The sequence below is a fragment of the Rhincodon typus genome, chromosome 30 (genome assembly GCF_021869965.1).
Source record: "Rhincodon typus isolate 14 chromosome 30, sRhiTyp1.1, whole genome shotgun sequence".
Lineage (NCBI taxonomy): Eukaryota > Metazoa > Chordata > Chondrichthyes > Orectolobiformes > Rhincodontidae > Rhincodon > Rhincodon typus.
The window spans coordinates 3,194,738-3,215,551 of NC_063361.1; the positions used below are offsets into that span (position 1 = coordinate 3,194,738).

Below are 20,814 nucleotides of genomic sequence, written 5' to 3' on the forward strand. Positions count from 1 at the left end.
TGGCCAGGCTACCTCGCAATTTTGAATGCATCTACCAAATTTCCTCTCAGTCCTTTTATCTTGAGGGAAGCAGTCCAAACTTCTCCAATCCTTCTTTACAATTGAAGCTCCTCATTCCTAGATCCATTCTCATGAAACTTTTCAACACACTCTCTAATGTCTTCATATCCTTCCTAAAGTGTGCCAAGAGCCTCACCAAAATTTGATAAATTATAGTCATGCAGCATAGAAACAGGCCCTTCTGCCCACCATATCTATGCCAACCACCAAACACCAAGAACTCTAATGCCATTTACCTGCGCTTGATCCATAGCCTATGTTCTAGGCCCAAAACGTCAGCCTTCCTGCTGTGTTCATCCAGCTCTACACCTTGTTATTCCAAACTCCAAGACCTAGGTCTCTGCCCCACTCTCTGCAACTGGATGCTTGACTTCTTGATCCACAGACCACAATCAGTGAGAATAAGAAACAACACTTCCTCCATGATAATCCTCAACACCAGTGCCCCGCAAGGCTGCATATTCAAGCCCCTACTGTACTCCTTATACACTCAGATCTCTGTGTCCAAACTTTATCCTAACTCCAACCACAAGTTTGCTGATGACACCACTGTTGTAGGCTGGATCTCAAACAATGACAGACAGAATGCAAGAAAGAGATGGAGTGCTTGGTGGCATGGTGTGAAGATAACAATCTCTCCCTCAATGTCAGCAAAATGAAAGAGCTAGTCATTGAATTCAGGAAGCAAAGTGAAGTGCATGCCCTTGTCTGTATTAATGGTGCTGAGGCAGAGATGATCAAGATCTTCAAGTTCCTAGGAGTGACAATCACCAACATCCTGTCTTGGTCCACCCACATTGATGTGGCGGTCAAGAAAGCACAATAATGCCTCTACTCCCTCATGAGGCTAAGGAAACTTGGCATATCTGTAAAGATTCTTACCAATTCTTATAGATGCACTATAGAAAGCATTTTATCCAGATCATCACGGCTTGGAATGGAACTGCTCTGCCCAGGACCGTAAGCAACAACAAAGAGTTGTGAACACAGCCCAGTCCATCATGCAAGCCAACCGTCCATCCATTGACTCTATCTACACTTCTCGCTGACACGTTGTGGCAGCCAATGTAATCAAAACTCCCCCAAACCGGTTATAATCTCTTTGAACCTCTTCTATCAGACAGAAGATACAAAAGCCTATATAGATACATACATACATATATACATACATATATACATACCAACAGATTCAAGAACAGCTTCTCCCCCGCTATTATTAGACTCTTGAATGAACCTCTCAGATTTTGAATTTAATGTTGATCTTGCTCTTGTGCACTTTCTCTGCAACATTGCATTCCGTGGTCTTCTAGTACCCTAATGCACTTTGTGCCTGTTGTGGTTGGTTGCCTCGCCGAGCTGGTTTGTTGTTCCGCAGACGTTTCATTACCGTGCTGGGTAACATCATCAGTGCAGCCTCCGATGAAGCACCATTGTGTTTTCCCACCTGTTATTTAAACTCTAGTGTCCGTTGAGCTGGATTACCTCACTTCCAATTTTCCTTCGCAATGGAGTGTATATGGGATCTAGCTCTGTGTTTGTTGATGGCTTTCTTAATGGAGTACCAGGCTTCTAAGAATTCCTGTGCTTGTCTCTGCTTTATCTGTCCCAGGATCCTGTTGTTGTCCCAATCGAATTGGTGGTTCTCCTTATGCATGTGGATGGAGATGAGTGAGTATTGGTCGTGTCTTTTTGTTGCCAATTGATGTTCATGTACCCTTATGGTTAATTTCCTTTCTGTCTGTCCAATGTAATGTTTGTTGCAGGCTTTGCAGGGAATCTTGTATATAACATTGGTCCTGTCCATAGTGGATGGTGGGTGCCTGTACTGCACGCAAAACAACACTTTTCACTGTACCTAGATATGTGTGACAATAATGAATCAAATCAAATCAAATCATAGTCTGTAATACCCTTCATAGGTAAATAGCATCTGAACTCATACATGAAGAATAAGGATTTGAGACTGGTAGTGAAGAGTGGAAACCTCAACAGGCTAGCAGCCAAACAGAATTTAGTTCCTTTTAGGGCAAGGTTGTTGAGGGGCTGGGGAGTGTGCTGTGGTAAGAGACAGGTTAATGAAAAGGAAATAATGAAAGCAGTTGAAACAGGTTGAGTATCAAGGACTGTTGGTATCTGTGGAGTGAACTGGGAGACTCCAGCAGTCACAAGATATAGTGTGCAGGTTTTTTTTTAAATTTCCTGTGCATGATGCTTGGAATTTTATGGAGAGGAACTGGGCAGTTACCTTAGTGCACACCACTGTTCCCTGCCCACTTGCTGGTGCTAAATCTGATTGGAGTTGGGAAGTCTGACTGGCTGTAATGTGACACTACAATCAGAACTCAAACAGGTTTAAAGCAACGCAATTCACCAGGGAGACACGGCACAGTAATCTCATACTTATCAAGCTCAAAGTAAATGTAAGTATTTTAAGATATTTACCAAAGTTTATCTTTCCTGTGTTTCCAGTTTCTGTCTGCTAGTGTGGCTTGCTGTGTAGCTGTAAACACTAAGCTATTGCTTCTCATTTTCGAAATGATATGGCTTTGGCAAAATAATAACACTGCCCTGGTATCTCAGTATCAAAAACTCTCACAATCTTACAGTCCAGACCTCCCACTGGGGTGTGTGTTCCCTGAGCACTGCCTCACTGAGCTCTAGGTGTCCTGGGCAGGGGTCTGGGTTCTTTTGACACTGCTTCTCATTGAAGTTGAGATTCCGTTTGCACTGTGTCTCACTTTGATTGAGATTTCCTGCGCACTGCCTTTGAGTGGGGTCTACTGTTTTCACCCGATCTGGCTCCAGAAGTCAGCACGTCATCAAACTGCTGTGAATGTCAGTGTTGGTTTGATTGTGCAGAAAGACAGCCACAAGGCTGAAGAATTTTGCTACCAACGCATTCTGTCCTGTTTGAACTTCCACACACGATCGCTTCCTACTAGGTTGGAAAGTCTGAGGCTAGTGACTAGTAGTTCTTAACTGAGACCTCTCAGCTTTGTACAGATCAGTGATGAAATACTTGACCATCCTACGCTTTTTCACTCAGTCGCTGACAGAACTCAGTACAGTGTCTGAACTATCAGAGAGAAATACTTTAGGCCAGTTTCTATAGATAGTTTTGCTGACATTCTCAGTGAGGTGACTGGTTTTGAGTAATGTATTAATTCAACAATGCATTTCCTGTTTTTCCACTGTGTGTGTACAACTTTGTGGTTTGATTCCATTTAATCACTTCTAATCCATATCCCTTGTGGTCCTTATCAAAGAAAAATTTACTGATTTCAGACTTGAAAGCTTCAGTCGACTGTGACATACACAGCTGTTCGGTGGAAAGAGTTACAGATTTCCAACTCGCTCTATGTGAATAAGTACTTCCTGATTCCTGAAGAGCTCGACAGTCATTTTAAGATGAAGCCTCCTTATCCTGGGTTGGCCCTACCAGAGGAAATCATTACTTTGTATCTGTGCAGGTTCCGTTGTCTTCCTTGGAAGTTAGAGGTCAAAGGATAATTTGGTCAAGGTGTATAAAAACATTAAAATAATAATGGCTTTAGAGATGGTATCCAGAGAAAAACAGCTTCCCAGGTGGATGTGAGAGATCAGAAGAACATAAGAACCAGGAGCAGGAGTAGGCCATCCTTTGAGCTTGCTCCACCATTCAATAAGATCATGGCTGATCTTTTCGTGGACTCAGATCCACTTAACCACCCTCTCACCATAACCATTAATTCCTTCACTGTTCAAAAAATTACCTACCTTAGCTTTAAAAAGGTTCAATGAGGAAGTCTCAACTACTTCACTGGGCAGGGAATTCTACAGATTCACAACCCTTTGGGTGAAGACGGTGCTCCTCAATTCAGCCCTAAATCTGCTCCCCCTAATTTGAGGCTCTGTCCTCTTGTTCTAGTTTTCACCCGCCAGTGGAAACATCCTCCCTGCTTCTATCTTATCTGTTCCCTTCATAATTGTATATGTTTCGATAAGATGCCCCCTCATTCTTCTAAATTCCAATGAATATAATCCCAGTCTACTCAGTCTCTCCTCATAAGCCGACCTTCTCAACTCCAGAATCAACCTCGTGAACCTCCTCTGCAGCCCCTCCAGTGCCAGCACATCCTTTCTTAAGTAAGGAGACCAAAACTGCACGCATTACTCCTGGTGCAGCCTCACCAGCACCCTATATAGCTGTAACATAACCTCCCTGCTTTTAAACTCAATTCCTCTAGCAACGAATGATAAAATTCCATTTGCCTTCTTAATGACCTGTTGTACCTGCAAACCAATTCATGCACAAGGATACCCAGGTCCCTCTGCACAGCAACATGCTTCAATTTTTCACCATTTAAATAATAGTCCTTTTTACTGTTATCCTTACCAAAATGGATGACTTCACATTTATTTACATTGTATTTCGTCTGCCAGACCTGTGCCCACTCACTTAAACTACCAATATCCCTCTGCAAACTTTCAGAGTCTTCTGCTCACTTTGCTCTGCCATTCATCTTAGTGTCATCTGCAAACTTTGAAACACTACACGTGGTCCCCAACTCCAAATCATCTATGTAAGTTGTAAACAATTGGGGTCCCAACACTGATCCCTGAGACACACCACTAGTCACTGATCGCCAACCATTTATCCCCACTTTTTGCTTTCTGTTCATTAACCAATCCTCAATCCATGTTAATACATTGCCTGTGACGTGGCAATACTAAATCTGCAACAATTTAATGAATGATGTTGAACCTGTTGGACGACTATGGCTGTTATCAACATCCCAGTTTATTCTACATTTTAATTCTGGTGATTTTAGCACTTTAGATTTTAACCCATTCTCAGCACGGATCCTGCAGTCAGACAAATACATGTTTTTGTCTGTTTTCTTGCCTTGTGATATCATACACAGCTGCCATTCTTTATTCAACATTTATATTTCAGAATTGATTAGCTATTTGACTATGGATTGCACCATATTGGATTGATGGGCAATCAGTCTGTTCTGCTAATGTGAACTTCCAGGTTGGTAGCCATTTGATGTTTGTCAGCAGTGGAACCCTTAGATAACTTCTGCCTATTTTTCTCTGACTGAATTGCCCCTCGTTGAATACAAAGACTCATCTCAGTTGAGATCAGCTTTGATGTGAGTGAAAGCTGAAGGCACACTGATCTGTCTGGCTTAGTGCCACATGAGTGAATGCATTTACCAAGGAACAGGCTAGCCGTCGAGTAAAGAGGTGTGACTCTCCTATAAGTACAAATTGCAAGTGCATGGAGCACTGACCGAGATCACACTGTGAGGACAAGAACTCTGGGGGCAAAAACAGAAGTTGCTGGAAAAACTCAGCAGGTCTGGCAGCATCTGTAAAGAAAAAAATCAGAGTTAACGTTTTGGGTCAGGTGACCCTTCCTCAGAAGGATTTTTTCTTCACAGATGCTGCCAGACCTGCTGAGCTTTTCCAGCAACTTCTGTTTTTTTTTCGCCTGATTTACAGCATCCGCAGTTCTTTCGGTTTTTAACTCTGTTTGGGGTTCCATTTGGAACTTTACCAGAGCAGTTAATAGATAATTTTGACCTGGCTGATTGAGTAAAACTCAGGGTGAATAATTGTACAGCATGGTCAATTGGTATAAAATTTGTATTTCAGCACTAGTTGCCTCTCAAGCACTGTTTACTGTACAGCTTGATTCATCAAATTGTTGCAGATTTATCATCGCCACTAGTGAGCACAATTGTTGTATGTTATCTGTTAATGATGCAGCCTCAGGCATAGCTATCTATTAGCTAGATAGAACAAACACAACATGACTGCTGATAGCAGCTGAACACCTTGTAAGCATGGATTGGAGGTTCATGGTTATATTATTATAGCCCAGTGTTTGATTGTGCTGTGCCCAGTAAGGCTTAATTTCTGAAGCTGCTGAACAAATTACATTATTGAAACTCAAAGCAGGCTCTGTTAATAAATTGATAGAAACTTGGATAAATTCAGGAAAGGACATTAAATTGATCACAGAAATGGGTAAGTAGTGTATCAAGTTTGCTGTACTCACAAAAAGACCCCGGTTTAAAGCCAGACAAATTCATTCTAGGAGTCTTGTGGTGCAATGGTAATGTCCTTCCCTCAGGGCTAGAAGATTTGGGTTCAAATCTCACCTGCTCTGGAGGTGTATCATGACATGTCTGAATAGATTGATTAAAAATAATTTATAAATTGAATGTCTTTCCACTGAGCAAATGGATTGGGGAGTAAGGTGTGAGGGTGAGGGGATGGATCTTTGAAAGATATTCAAGATTGTCAGATATAAAGGTTCCTAAAGAAGGATTGGCATTTATAAAGCACCATTTCCTGTCTCAAGACATCCCAAAGTGCTTTATTGCCCATAAAGTATGTTTTGAATGTATGTCACTAATATAAGGCAGGAAATGCTGCAGCCAATTTGTAGACAGCAAGCTTCCACAAACAGAATTGTGATAACAACCAGATAACCAGATAATGTGATATTGATTGAGGGCTAACTATTAGTGTGAATGCTGGGGATCTCTGCTCTTTGAAATAGTGCCATTGGATTTTCTTTACACCTCACTGGGAAATCACACAGAAGATACCACTGAAGTATGGCTTGTAGCTGAAACTTTTTCCAAAACTGAAATGCCATTGACATCTTTTGAGTTAAAATGCATTCATAGAGATTGTGCTGTGTGACTGTGAGTTTTATGAATTAACTTGCTTGGTTGTTTGTCTTCCTTTGGTGTAACCAGCATCAGATCAGCTGGTGATTGCTGTGCTATTCCTGGGTGTGTCGGCTCAAGACCAGGTGGAGTAACTGCGCAACTTCATACGCAGTTCAATCTTTCAACTCATTTTTAATTTCCTATTTTTAGTGTGAATAATTCAGATTAGTAAATCTGAAAGGCATGTGAGCATGCGTATATGGTTAGAGAGAGAGAGAGATCAGGTTTAAAAGATGAAGGAATATTGGCTGAGAAAACTTCCTACCCCTCGAATTCTGCTGTGGGATCTTTTCTGTTCATCCAAACAGGCAGACTAAAAAAACTAATAGTTCTCTCCCTTTGGGTGTTGCAAATCTGGCATCATCACCATTCTCCTCAAAAAATAAACCCTGACCTCACCATCCTTGGAAACCAACGTTTAATCTCCAGCCTCCCTTTCCTCTCCAAAGTGCCTGAGCATCATATCAGCCTTCAAATCTGTCCCCGTCTTTGCCAGAACTCCAATTTGGATCCCTCCCCACCCCTGCTGAAACAACACTATTGACATCCAATGTGACTGTGACAAAGGTAAATTTTCATTCCCCACCCTTCTTGACCTGTCTGCAGCCCTTGGAACAGTTGAACATACCATCTGGATGGGTGGGACTGCCCTTAATGTTTACTCTTGGCTGCTCTGAGGTTCTGCACATACCGATTGGCATGCTGGTTTTGGACATTGATGGTGTGCATTGACATTAAAACTCATTCATTAAAAACATACTCATTAAAACCCATTAAAAAGGGGTGGCACGGTGGCATGGTGGCTCAGTGGTTAGCACTGTTGCCTCACAGCACCAGGGACCTGGGTTTGATTCCACCCTTGGGCGACTGTCTGTGTGGAGTTAGCACATTCTCCCTGTATCTGTGTGAGTTTCCTCCGGGTGCTCTGGTTTCCTCCCACAGTCCAAAGATGTGCAGGCTAGGTGGATTGGCCATGCTAAATTGCCCGTAGTGTTCAGGGATATGTAGATTAAGTGGGTTATAGAGGGATGGGTCTCGGTGGGATGCTCTGAGAGTTGGTGTGGATTTGGTGGCCCAAAGGGCCTGTTTCCACACTGTAGGGATTGTATGAAAACCATTTCTTTGACCAAGCTTGTGGCCATCTGACCTAATATCTCTGTTAACAACTAGATGCTACATGTCTATTCTATGATCCTTATAAGAAGTGGCTTGGGATGTTTCATTGCACTAAAGATGCGACGTAAATATGTTGTTGTTTCTGTAGGTAAAGGAGATGTTCTCTATATTTAAAAGATTGGTAGCATTCAAAGTAGAAATGTTGTCCTACCTGCGTCGGTTATATTCTATTTACTGAGGGAAGTTAAGGAGGCTGTGACCACAATCTTGCAATCATCCTGAGGTTGCAGGGCAGTGTCAGAGGACTGGAGGATTGTGAATGTTACATCCTTATCTGAAAGTGGAATAAATCCAATAGGCTTGTAAGTCTATTGTCAATTGTGGAGAAAAGTTTGCAGTGGTTACACTGACAATACTAAAGGCAAAATGCTGCAGATGCTGAAACAAGTCCAGAGAATGCTGGAGAAACTCAGCAGGTTGGGCAACATCTGTGGAGTGAGGAACAGAGTTAACATTTCGAGTCCAACCTTCTTCAGAACTAGTTTCTACAGCGTTCTCTGGTTTTTTTTATTCATTCATGGGATGAGGGCATAGCTGGCGAGGCAGCATTTATTACCCATCCCTAATTGCCCAGAGGGTAATTGCAGTGGGTCTGGAATCACATGTAGGCCAGACCAGGTAAGGATGGCAGTTTCCTTCCCTATAGGGCAGTAGTGAACCAGATGGGATTTTCCAACATTCAACAATGCTTCATGGTCATCATTAGACTCTTAATTTCGGATATTTATTAGATTCAAATTCCACCATCTGCAGGGCGGGATTTGAACCCAGGTCCCCAGAACTTTATCTGAGTCTCTGGATTAACAGTCCAGTGATAATACCGCTAGGCCATCACCTCGCCTCTGTGTTTGTTTCTACACTGTGCAGAATTTATCGTAACTTGAAATAGCATGTGATTGAAATGACAGCCAGCACAGTTTAAGGTGATAAAATATAGGAACAGGAGGAGGCCACTTGTCTCTTGAGTTATCCTGTGAGATCATAGGAGACCTAATTTCCTATACCCACCTTTTCCTCATATCCTTTAAATCCCTTGGTTCCCATCACCTCGGTCAGGTATAACTATGTTGAGGTCACAACATAGATTGCTGTGGCTAGCCATCCTATGAATGAAAGTATCTGTGCAATATCCCTATTCCTTTTGTCCTGCCACTCAGCCAATTCCGTAACTAATAATTCACCTACAAGTCCATGAGCTTCAACTTTAGCTAACTGTCTCTTAAAGAAATTTATTAAATTTCTTCTGGAAGTCCCATATAAATTAGAAAGTATAAGAAAGAGTTGAATTGTATAGCATTTATCACAACAGGTGGATATCTGAAAGCACTTGGCACTCAGTGAATAACTTTTGAAGTGTTTGTTGGAATCTCAGTGCACTCCAAACACCCACTGGCTGTTTTATGATGTTAATTGAGGGATCAGTATTCCTCAGGCTGTTGGGGGTAACTCCCCGACACTTTGAAATAATGTGTCGAGGCTTCATGCTTTCATCTATAAAGCAAATGGGGTCTCAGGTGCCATTTTGAGATAAGATATTAAACTCTGTCCCGTGGTTATCCCATCAGTGCTGCACTGGACTATCAGTCTTGGTTCTTTTACTCAGTGGATTGGCCTAATTTCCTGGTTTCCTTCTTTCACCTTTCTTAATTAGTGAAGTGACATGTGTAATCATCTAACATAAAATGCAGTGCTCTTGTGGCGCAGTGATAGTGTCCCTCCCTATGTGTCAGGAGGCCTGGGTTTAGGCCCCACCTACTCCAGAGGTGTGTAGTAACATCCCTGATTAGAAACTATCCAATATAATGGGATGATTTCTGAATTGACCGAGCTTTGGCAGATTGTAGTAAAGGCATGTACAATGTCCACACCAATTTCCTTGAAATCATTGGAATGGCAACCACCTGGTCCTGGGGATTTGTAATGGTTCGTTGTCATTATTTTCTTATATACTATTATTTTGCTTATGCTAATTTTGGCAAGTTTCCATCCCCGAAACAACGTTCATTTCTTTTGGATATCTGGTGTTCTGACCTCTTCCTCTTTTGCTGAACATAGGAATAGGCGTAGACCATTCAGCCCCTCGAGCCTGTTTCACCATTCAGTGAGATCATTACTGATTTGCGTCCGAATACCATGGCTTAACAAAAAAAATCTACCTCAGATCTAAAACTGATAACTGATCCAGCATCCAGTGCCATATGTGGAAGAGTTCCAAACTACTACCCTTTGTGTGTGGAAGTGCTTCTTAACATTGCTCTTCAACAGTCTGGCCCTAATTCTCAGGTTATGCCCCCTTAGTTCTAGAATCTCCACAAGTGGAAATAGTTTATCTTTATTTACCTTGTCCTTTGCTGCTAATTTGAAGACTTCAATCAGATCACCCCTTAACTTCCTAAATTCTAGAGAAAATGGGCCTCATTTGTATAATCTCTCCTTATAACTTAACCCCTGAAGTCTAGGTATCATTCTTGTAAACATACATTGCACTTCCTTCAAGGACAATGTAACCTTCCTAAGGTGTGGTGCCCAGATCTGCTCCCAGTGCTCCAACTGGGGGTCTAACCAGGTTTTCTATAGTTCAGCAGAATTTCTGCATCCTTATACTCCAGTCCTCTAGATAGAAAGGCCAGCATACCATTAGCTTTCTTGATTATTTTCTGCAGCTGTCCGTGACATTTTAAAGATTTATGTACTTGAAGCCCCAGTCTCTTTGGACTTTCACTGCAATTAATGTCATACCATTGAGAAAATACCCCGATCTATCCTTTTTCAGTCCAAAATGGATAACCACGTGCTTATATTGAACTCCATCTGCCACAGTTTTGCCCTTTCACCTAGTCTATCAGTATCTCTTTGGAATTTCATGCTATCATCTACACTGTCTACCAAATTGACCCTGGCTAATTGGATTGAATTCTTTGACGTAGGGCTGACGAGTGTGGTACATTGATATGTGTCTGGACTTTCAAATGGCATTTAATAAAGTGGCTCGTAATAGAATTGCTAGCATAATTGAAGCCAATGGGGTTAAAATAGCAGCGACGATCTGGATGTGAAATTGGCCAAGGGAAAGATAGAACAGATCAGTGGGGTGAACAGTTATTTTTTCAGGCTAGAGGGATGTGTGCAGTATTACCAGAAACTGGTAATAGCACCACTGCTCTTTGTGACATGCGTTAACAGCCACGGTATGGGTAACATGGACATAGTTTCAGAGAAGTGTGGAAAGAAAGATGAGGAGAATCAATATGAATGCAACAGTACAATTTAAAGGCTGGTACAGGAACAGAGAGATCTGGGGGTGTAGGTACTCAAAACATTGAAATTGTCAGGACAACAAGAGGGTAGGAGTCAGCCACTTGAGAAGAGAGTTTAGAATTTATTTTTATTTGTTCGTGTGATGTGGGTGTTGTTGGCTGGGTCAGCATTTATTGCCCATCTCTAATTGCCTAGAAGACAATGAAAAGTCAACCACATTGCTATGGTTCTAGAATCATATCTAGGCCATCCTGGGTATGAATGACAGATTTCCCTCCCTAGAGAACGCTAGTGAATGAGGTGGGTCTTTACAACAATCAACAGTGGTTATGTAGTCACCATTAGGCTTGCTATTTATTCTATAGTTTTTAAAAAATTGAATCATCTGCCATGGTGGGATTCAAATTCACATCCTTGGAATATTAGCCTGATGTTCTGGATTGTTAGTCTTGTCACATTACCAATGTGCCATCATCTCCCTAGGTGTGGACTGAAAACAATTGATCCAGTCTTCCCAATGTTTAATTGGGGGCAATCTCTGTTCATTCATTGCTGTCAGATTAGCAATCAGATATTTTAGCAACAGTGACGGAGTTAAAGAGAAGTGGTGGTGAGATTAAGCTCTGTGTCATTAGCTTACATATGAAAATTAATGTTGTGCCTTCTGTTGATGTTGCTAATGGGTAGTTTGTAGATGAGAAATAGAAAGTGACTGAAAGGTAGAAATAGAATCAGGTAAAAGCAGTATTACACAGTTTGGACAACAGTGTAGGGGTGTTGCGTGGAGGATGGTCAATCACGTTAAAGATAGCAGGCAGGCCAACAAGGATGAAGTTTACCTTCATCACATTTGCACAGAATGATATTTGTAGTTTGATAACAAGCTATTTTTGTACTGTGATAACAAGGTGTAGAGCTGGATGAACACAACAGGCCAAGTGGCATCAGAGGAGCCGGAAAGCTGACGTTTCGGGTCTGGACCCTTCTTCAGGAATGGGGAGTTTTTGTACTGTACTGGCTTAAAGCTGAGAAAGATAAGCGAGATTTAACAGAAAGGTTCAAAATTATGAGGAGTTTTGATAGAGTTTGTATGGGTGGAAACCAGTTCCACTGGCAGGTGGTAATCAGAGGACACAGATTTAAGGTACTTGGCAAAAGAATCAGAGGAGTTGATGAGAATCTTCTACATGTTTGATAGTGATCTGCAAAGATGCTAGAAGCGATTCAGTAATAACTTTCAAAGGGGAATTGAATAAATATGTAAAAAGAAACATTTTCAGGGTTATAGTGAGTATATTTGTGGGACAGACGAGCTGAATGACGTTTTTTTATAGTCTACAATTCTATGGGCGAAATTGAACCAATATTATATTCTTGGCCTTTTGTTACTGCTCCAGAACAGGCTGCATGGTAGCTACCACCTGCCCTTCCTGTGAATGACATTCCCTGTGGCATGGAACTTGTTGGCAAGCAGATGAACTTGCACAATGTTGGGTGGGCCGTACAGCAGCTTTCTTAATGCAACCCCACCCTGAACAGAACTGTTACTGTGGCAGGCTGATGATTTTAATGCTGTGACATTAAACAGAAACTATCCTATCAACAATTATATACAGGTTCAAAGATTTGTTTCAATGCTGCTTCAACAAATTTTACCCTAAAGGCAAAAAGCTCATTAAAAGGGTGGAGGATTCAGTGAACTACAAAGGCACTCAAATGCCATTGAAGAACAACAGCTTTGCATTACGTGAGGCCTTAAGATGTCTCAAAGCATTGTGAAGACAATAGCATATTTCTATAGTGTCTTTACTGTTGAAATGTGGTGATCCCAACAGCCAATTTATGCACAGCAAGATTCCACAGGCAGCAATTAAGTAGATACGATCATCTCTTTATGTTTTGGTTGAGGTATAAAGATGGCTACAGGACAGTCCTCTTCTTTAGGAATAGTGCAATGGGATCTTTTACTCCCACCTGAGAAGGAATATAAGACCTTGATGTGACATCTGTACTGCATTGGCGTGTCATCTGCGATGTTGTGATCAAATCTCTGGAGTGGAGCCTCTGAACCCAGGACCCTTCGACTGAGAGGGAAGCCTCTCCTCTTGGGAGCACACTTTTAGAAGTCACAGGACGTGATGGCATTGAATTGAAAAACTAGCCTCCACACAATCAGCATAAATTTGAGCAATTGTCCCTCCTCCTCTCCAAAGTTAACAAACTACTGAACTGCTCTATGTTCTATGTATGGATAATTAGCAAAAGAAGCCAGAGTAACCTTATATTTATGCCAGATATTTGCCGTGTAAAATTTAAAACAGTGCAGCCTGAATTTAAAACAGTGTTCCCAATTATAATGTATGTGGCTGCATTGTTGGGGTAATTAATGCCATTACAGTGTTCAAAATGGGCTGTAATATTTTTGAGGCTTCACCAAAGGTCTGTGTTGGGTGTCTGGGACAGACGAGTTGTGTATGGGAATGGGCAGAAGCACACACAAGAAAGAAAAACAGAGAAAGAAAATCCAACATTGAGACGCAAATGGAGTCTTGGGTGAGGAAAGGAACAGTGCGTCACCAGCTACAATTCTATATGACTGGCCTACATGTGACTCCAGACTCACAGCAATGTGGTTGATCTATAACTGCCCTCTGGCCAATTAGGGATGGGCATTAAATGCTGGCCTAGCCAGTGACGCCCTAATCCCATAAATGAATATAAAAAAAAATCTTGATGTGAAGGGAATGTGAAGAGGGTTAGGGTGTGAGGAGAGTGTGTGCAGGTATGTATAAGGGCAGTGTTGGGTGTTGGTGTGTGTAAAACAAAGTCTGTGTGGTGAAGTAAAAGCAAATTTCTGAGAATGCTCCGGATAGAAACGAAGAAAGTAGAAGCAGGAGTAGGCTATTTGGCCTTTCAGGCCTGCTACTCAATCCAGTATAATCATTGCTATACATCTAACTCAATGCCCTGTTCCCCCTTTCTCCCCATTCCATTTGATCCTGTTAGCTCTAAGAACTATGTCTAACTCCTTGAAAACATTCAAACTGAAACAAGCACAGAAAAATTTGAAGAATCTCAGCAGATCTGGCAGCCTTATTGGAGAGACAAACAGAGTTAACATTTCAAATGCAATACAATGTTGCCTAAGAACTGCTGTAGCATAGTGCTTTATTGAATTGACAAGGAACTGGAAGTCTGGGTCATTCCCATGTACAAGCTGAAGTGCTCTGCAAAGCAATCACTCAGCCTGTGTATGTTTTCACCAAAGTAAAGAAGACTGCATTGTGAGCTGTGGATGCAGTACACTAGATTGAAAGAGGTACAAGTGAAATGCTGCTTCACCTGGAAAGTGTGCTTGGGGCCTTCAACAGTGAGGAGGGAGGAGGTGAATGGACAAGTATTATATCTTCTGCGATTATATGGGTAATGTCAAGGGAAGTGAGGAAGTGTCCTGAAGTTCTGAAGAAGTCATATCAGACTCAAAATGTTAACTCTATTTCTCTGTCTATAGATGCTGCCAGACCAGCTGAGTTTCTCTAACATTCCTTTCTGTGTCCAACCATCATAAAGTTCAATGAGCCCATGACCTTGAAGCTTGGCCGCAGAGATTTCCTGCCTCCACCAATCTCATTGCCAAACTACTGAATGCTTTCCAGGACCAATGAGCCCCACATGCTGATCACAGCTCCATTCTGCCTGAGATATTTATCCTCCCACAGCCTCCACTTCAACACACATAGTAATTCTCCAGATGCCCTAAATTCTCCTTAAAAATTCTGAATATTGCTTCTCTATCTGTGGAGGGTGGAATATGGAGAGATTGTTTCACTTCTTGGGAATGTTTAGAATGAGAAGGAATAACCTTGGAGGAATGTGTTGCCCATTTAAGACAGAGAGAAGGAAGAAATTTTTCATGCAGTGTAGTAAAACTTTGGAATTCATTACCGTAGTGGGCTGTGGGCTGGTTAAGTATACTCAATGCTGAGATAAATTTTTCATTCTTGGACAAACAAAAGGTGATGGGGAAAAAATGGAAAACTGTCATAGAGATGTACAGCATGGAAGCAGACCCTTCGGTCCAACTCCTCAAAGATGACTAAATATCCTAAATATATCTAGTCCGATTTGCCAGCATTTGTCCATATTCCTCTAAGCCCTTCCTATTCATATATCCATCCAGATGCCTTTTACATGTTGTAATTATACCAGCCTCCGTCATTTCCTCTTGCAGCTCATTCCATACATGCACCACCCTCTGTGTGAAAAAGTTGCTCCTTAGCTCCCTTTTAAATCTTTCCCCTCTCACCTTAAACCTAGTTTTGGACTCCCCTACGCTGGGGAAAAAAGATCTTGACTATTCACCCTATCTATACCCCTCATGACTTTATAAACCTCTATAAGGTCACCTCTCATCCTCCACACTCCAGGGAAAATACACCCAGCCTATTCAGCCTCTCCCTATAGCTGAAACCCTGTAACCTTGGCAACATCCTTGTAGATCTTTTTAACACCCTTTCAAGTTTAACAACATCATTCCTAAAGCAGGGAGACCACAATTAAATGAATTATTGCAAAAGAGCCTAACCATAGTCCTGTACAGCCTCAACATGACATCCCAACTCCTATACCCAATGCACTGATCAAAAAAGGCAAGTGTACCAAATGCTCTCTTCACTACCTTGTCTACCTGTGACTCCACCTTCAAGGACCTATGAACCAGCACTCCAAGGTCTCTTTGTTCATCAACACTCCTCAGGACTCTACCATTAAGTGTTTAAGTCATGCCCTGATTTGTCTTACCAAAATGCAACACCTCACATTTTTCTAAACTAGACTCCATCTGCCACTCCTTGGCTCATCAGCCCATCTGAGCAAGGTTCCAGTGTATCCCGAGATAACCTTCTTCCCTGTCCACTACACCACCAATTTTGGTGTCACGTGCAAATGGAATTAAAAATTGTCAGATTAGTCATGGTCTCATTGAATAACGGAGCAGACTCATTGGGCCGATGGCCCATTTCTGGTCCTTGGTCTTATAAACTTCTTTTGAGGGAGTGACTCCAATCTTCTGCCAGCTTAACAATGTAGAAACCATCTGAGTTTTCAGGAATTGAAGAAATCTTCAGGTTAATGTTGGGGACCACGTAGGTGAAACGCCAAAAGAGTACACAAATAAAAAAAAATCAACACTTTTGAGAGATTGAGAACTGGTGATACTCATTGGATTTTGTATTTAAGAGCTGGGTACTGAGTAGAGTAACTATAGATGTCCAGCTCGTGGCTGATGCCATCTGTCACCTGAAAATGGTGGTTCTTGAACCCAATGTTGTGCACCAGTTGGAGGATTCTCAGGTGTGCAGTGGGATCCCATCTGCAAGTACCCCTGCTCAGATGGAATTTCATGTTGGCCACTGATTCCAGGATTTACCTCAGGAACTCACTCTCCACAACCTGCACTGCCTCATGGGAATGTCCTTTATGTCCTTCCACCTGGTGAGGAGCAGTTTCCTGTATGGGCTTTATTTGTATTCGTGGACATGGCGTTTGCTGGCTGGGCCAGCATTTATTGTCCATCCCTAGTTGCCATTGAGAAGGCGAGCTGCTTTCTTGAACCGCTGCAGTCTATGTGCTGTAGGTTGACCCACGAAGCCCTTAGGGAGGGAGTATTGGATTTTGACCCAGTGACAATGGAGGAATAGTGATATATTTCCAAATCAGCATGGTGAGTGGCTTGGAGGGGAACTTGCAAGAGGTGGTGTTCTCATTTACCTGCTGTTTGTGTCCTTCTAGATAGAATTTGTTGTGGGCTTTCTAGATGCCGTTTAATGATCTTTCATGAATTACTGCAGTGCATCTTGTAGATAGAATACACTGCTGCTCCTGAGTGTCAGTGGTGAAGGGAGTGGATATTTGTGGATATGATACCAATCAAATGGACTTTGTCCTGAATTATGTCAAGCTTCTTGAGTGCTGTTAGAGCTGCACCCATCCAGGCAAGTGAGCAGTATTCCATCACACTCCTGACTTGTGCCTTGTAGATGGTGGGCAGGCTTTGGGAAGTAAGGAGATTAATTACTCTAGCCTCTGACTTGCTTTAGTAGCCATTGCATTTATATGGCTGGTCTAATTAAGTTTCTGGTCAGTGGTAACCCGCAGGATGTTGCTGAGCAGCTGCTACTTGATAGCACTGTTGATGACACATTCCATCACTTTACTGTTGATCGAGAGTAGACTGATGGGGCGATAGTTAGCTGGGTTGGATTTGTCCTGCTTTTTGTGTACAGGACATACCTTGGAAATTTTCCATATTGTCACATAAGTACCAGTGTTGTGAATGTACAGATAGTTCTCCTATAACACGATAGTTGCATTCTTGTGTGGCCTTGTGCTATAGAAAATTGCGTTATAGGGAAAACACAATAGAAAATCACAATACCTGTACAGCAGAACGTTCGCGTTATCCAAACAGTGTCCACTATTCATCAATCACGTTGCAGCCAATTCACGTTAATGAAACACATGTTATAGCAGAACTACCTGTACTGGAACAGCTTGGCTAGGGGAGTGGCAAGTTCTGGAGCACAAGTCTTCAGTACTATTACCAAAATGTTCTCAGGGCTCATAGCCTTTGCAGTATCCGTTGCTTCCAAATGTTTCTTGATGTCACGTGGAGTGAATCAAATTGTTTGACGGCTGGTATCTCTGATGCTGGGGACCACTGGAGGAGGCCGAGATGGATCATCAACTTGGTACTTCTGACTGAAGATTGTTATGAATGTTTCAACCTTATCTTTTGCACTGATATATTGGTCTCTTGCATCATTGAGGTTGGGGATATTTATGGATCCTCCTCCTCCAGTGAGTTGTTTAATTGTCCACCACCATTCACTTACTGCTTATGCCGTTTGGCATGCAAGTAGTCCTGTTTGGTAGCTTCACCAGATTGACGCCTCATCTTCAGGTATGCCTGGTGTTGCTCCTGGCATGCTCTCCTGCACTCTCCATTGAACCAGAGTTGATCCGCTGGTTTGATGGTAATTGTTGAGTGGGAGGTATGCTGGGTCATGAGGTTGCATGGGTCATGTGCTGGATTCTGCTGCTGTTGATCCCAGTGTTGAATTGCTGCTGCACACCATCCACTTCAACTCCTTCACCCACTGCACGGACATGCTTTGGTGTGTTTATTTACCACTGGGCAGTGGGGATCCCAGTGGAAGGCTGTCTATGTGGGACTCCTCCCATTTTCCCATGTGGACCAGTTGTAGAGAGAGCGTTGCACACAGCAGTCCCATGTAAGTGCAGATCGTGGCAGTTTATGGACCCCCAGCCCAATTGTTTTTGTAGCAGTCGTGTGGAGAGTGTGGACCATATGTATATTGGTTGTGGGTGAATGCACCCCTTATTTCATTATTTGAACAATCTTGTACTTTTGGTTGCACTTCAGCCCTATGCTCCTGACCTTTGGGCACCCACTTGGGGGGGTGGGAAGGCAGGGAGTTGTGAAGGGGTTCATATTTCCTGACTGCCTTCCCTTTTCGGTGGATACTTTCATGCCTGGGTATGCTTGGAGAGGGAGCAAGCGGTGTCCATCTGTATTCTCAATGCCTTTGGAGAGAGGTGGGCACCGCAGGGTATGAAGTACCTCATCTCCCCTTCCAACTCCATTTTGATTTTATCCCCTCCATTTCGCCATCCCTTCCCCCACCTTTGGTTACATTGTACCGCCCCTTATGGACTTTGTATGTAAATTGGGTATTAAATGGAAACATGGATTATTTAGTGGTCTTGAATAACATGTGTAAAGTTACACAAGTGATTTGGTGGTGGTAAAAACAACATCAGTTGTGTGTGAAAGCATTTCTGGAAATAAAAAAATGAAGCTCTTGCTTATAAATTTTTCATTTAATTTGAAACACGGGTGATTTGGTGTTGGAATAGTAGCAGTGATGGAAAATCAGCAAACAGCATCCAGAGGTATGTAACAGTATTTCTAGATATAAAAAAAGGTGAAAAAGAAACAAAGAAAAGCTAGGTGGGCACCACAGGGGGTTGAATGCCTTGCTTCCCCATCCAACTCCATTTTCATTTTGTCCCCTGACGCAGACACGGGGAGAATGTGTTGACTCTACGCAGAGTTACCTGAAGGTAGAATTGAGCCACTGTGGTGTTTAGAAAATGAGCTGGTTTCTTCCCTAGTAGGGGTTGGGTTTTGGATTTTGAAAGGTGGAAACTGTCAAAGTATAGATTTACAACAAAACTCTAGTTAATTTCCAAGAGTCTTTGCTGCCCAATTCAACATATAGGTGTACTGAACAAGTCTGTGTATATTGGCCACAGTCACCATAGCAGAGAAAAATTGCATGCAACAAAATAGTCCAGCATTTAATATTATGCAATGAGTTAATTTATTGTTAAGTAAGTAACTTGGGACTTACTTTAGAATGCATCTTACCGCAGGTTGTGGATTAGACAGCAATAGTGTAGACAGGGCAGGGAGACTGAAGGACTGTGAGGGAATGATTCAGGTATTGAGAAAGAGCTGTGAATGCATCAGCAAAGGTTTCTTAATGGCAAGAAGAGCACTTTGTGATATAGTATAAACATCTCAAAGAACCCGCAATCATTATTATTTTGTTCAGTTAAGAACAGTATTGACCTTCAGAGGACATCTGATTTTGTTTAAGAAAAGGTAAAAAGAGAACTTTGCTGTAACACCTTGCAATTAAAAAATCGAAGTGTATATATATAATATTATGTATAGTATACGCACTGTGGTTCCTTGGAGGCTCAGCAATGATATACACTTAGAGCAACTGGCTCCTCAGTGTCTGATGATTCCATTTGTGTGTAGATTTAAGGTGGTAAAGTATCAACTTGCATTAAATCAAAGTCATTTCCAAACAGGGAGGTTTTTGTTTTGCTTGCTTACCCCACAACGCTATGTTCCATTAAAGCATCATCCCAGTGCTTGTTAATCACTACACTGGATTCTGGTTCAGCAATGCTTTGATTAAAATTCTCATCCTTGTTTTCATATCCCTTCAAAGGTTGGCAACTCTCTATCTCTGTAATCTCCTCCAACCCCAAACACTTACAAGATATTTTCATTAAGCTCCATTAATTCTGACCTGCTACGTTTGCTAATTCTAAATGTTCCTCTAATGGTGACTCTGCCTTGTCCCCTTGAATTTTCTTCCTAAACCTTTCCACCTTTGAACCCTCCTTTAAGACACTTCTGAAAGCTTACCACTTTGACCAAGCTGTTCATCATCTGTTTCAATATCTTCTCATAGCTTCTGTCAATTTTCTTTTTTGGTAATATTCCTATGAATAAACCTTGGATTTTTTTAAAAATGCCTTTAAAGGTGGCATAAACTGCAAGTTGTCAATGTAATTATGGAGTCATAGAGTCATAGAGATGTATAGCGTGGAAACATGCTGACCAAATATCCTAGATAAATCTAATCCCATTTGCCAGTATTTAACCCATATCCCTCTAAACCCATCCTATTCATATACCCATCCCAATGCCTTTTAAATGTTGTAATTGTACCAGCCTCCACCACTTTCTCTGGCAGCTTAGGCCATA

At 41.9% G+C, this 20,814-nt stretch overlaps 1 protein-coding gene across 1 annotated transcript in view; it reads left to right on the top strand.

The window, feature by feature from the left end:
* Positions 1-2,389: 2,389 nt before the first annotated feature.
* LOC109937227 (peptide transporter family 1-like) overlaps positions 2,390-20,814 on the top strand; it is a 167,182-nt gene continuing 148,757 nt past the window's right edge. Inside the window, exon 1 of the mRNA XM_048614384.1 lies at positions 2,390-2,480. The gene's annotated coding sequence lies outside the window, so the exon portion shown is untranslated. The remainder of the gene's footprint in view (positions 2,481-20,814) is intronic.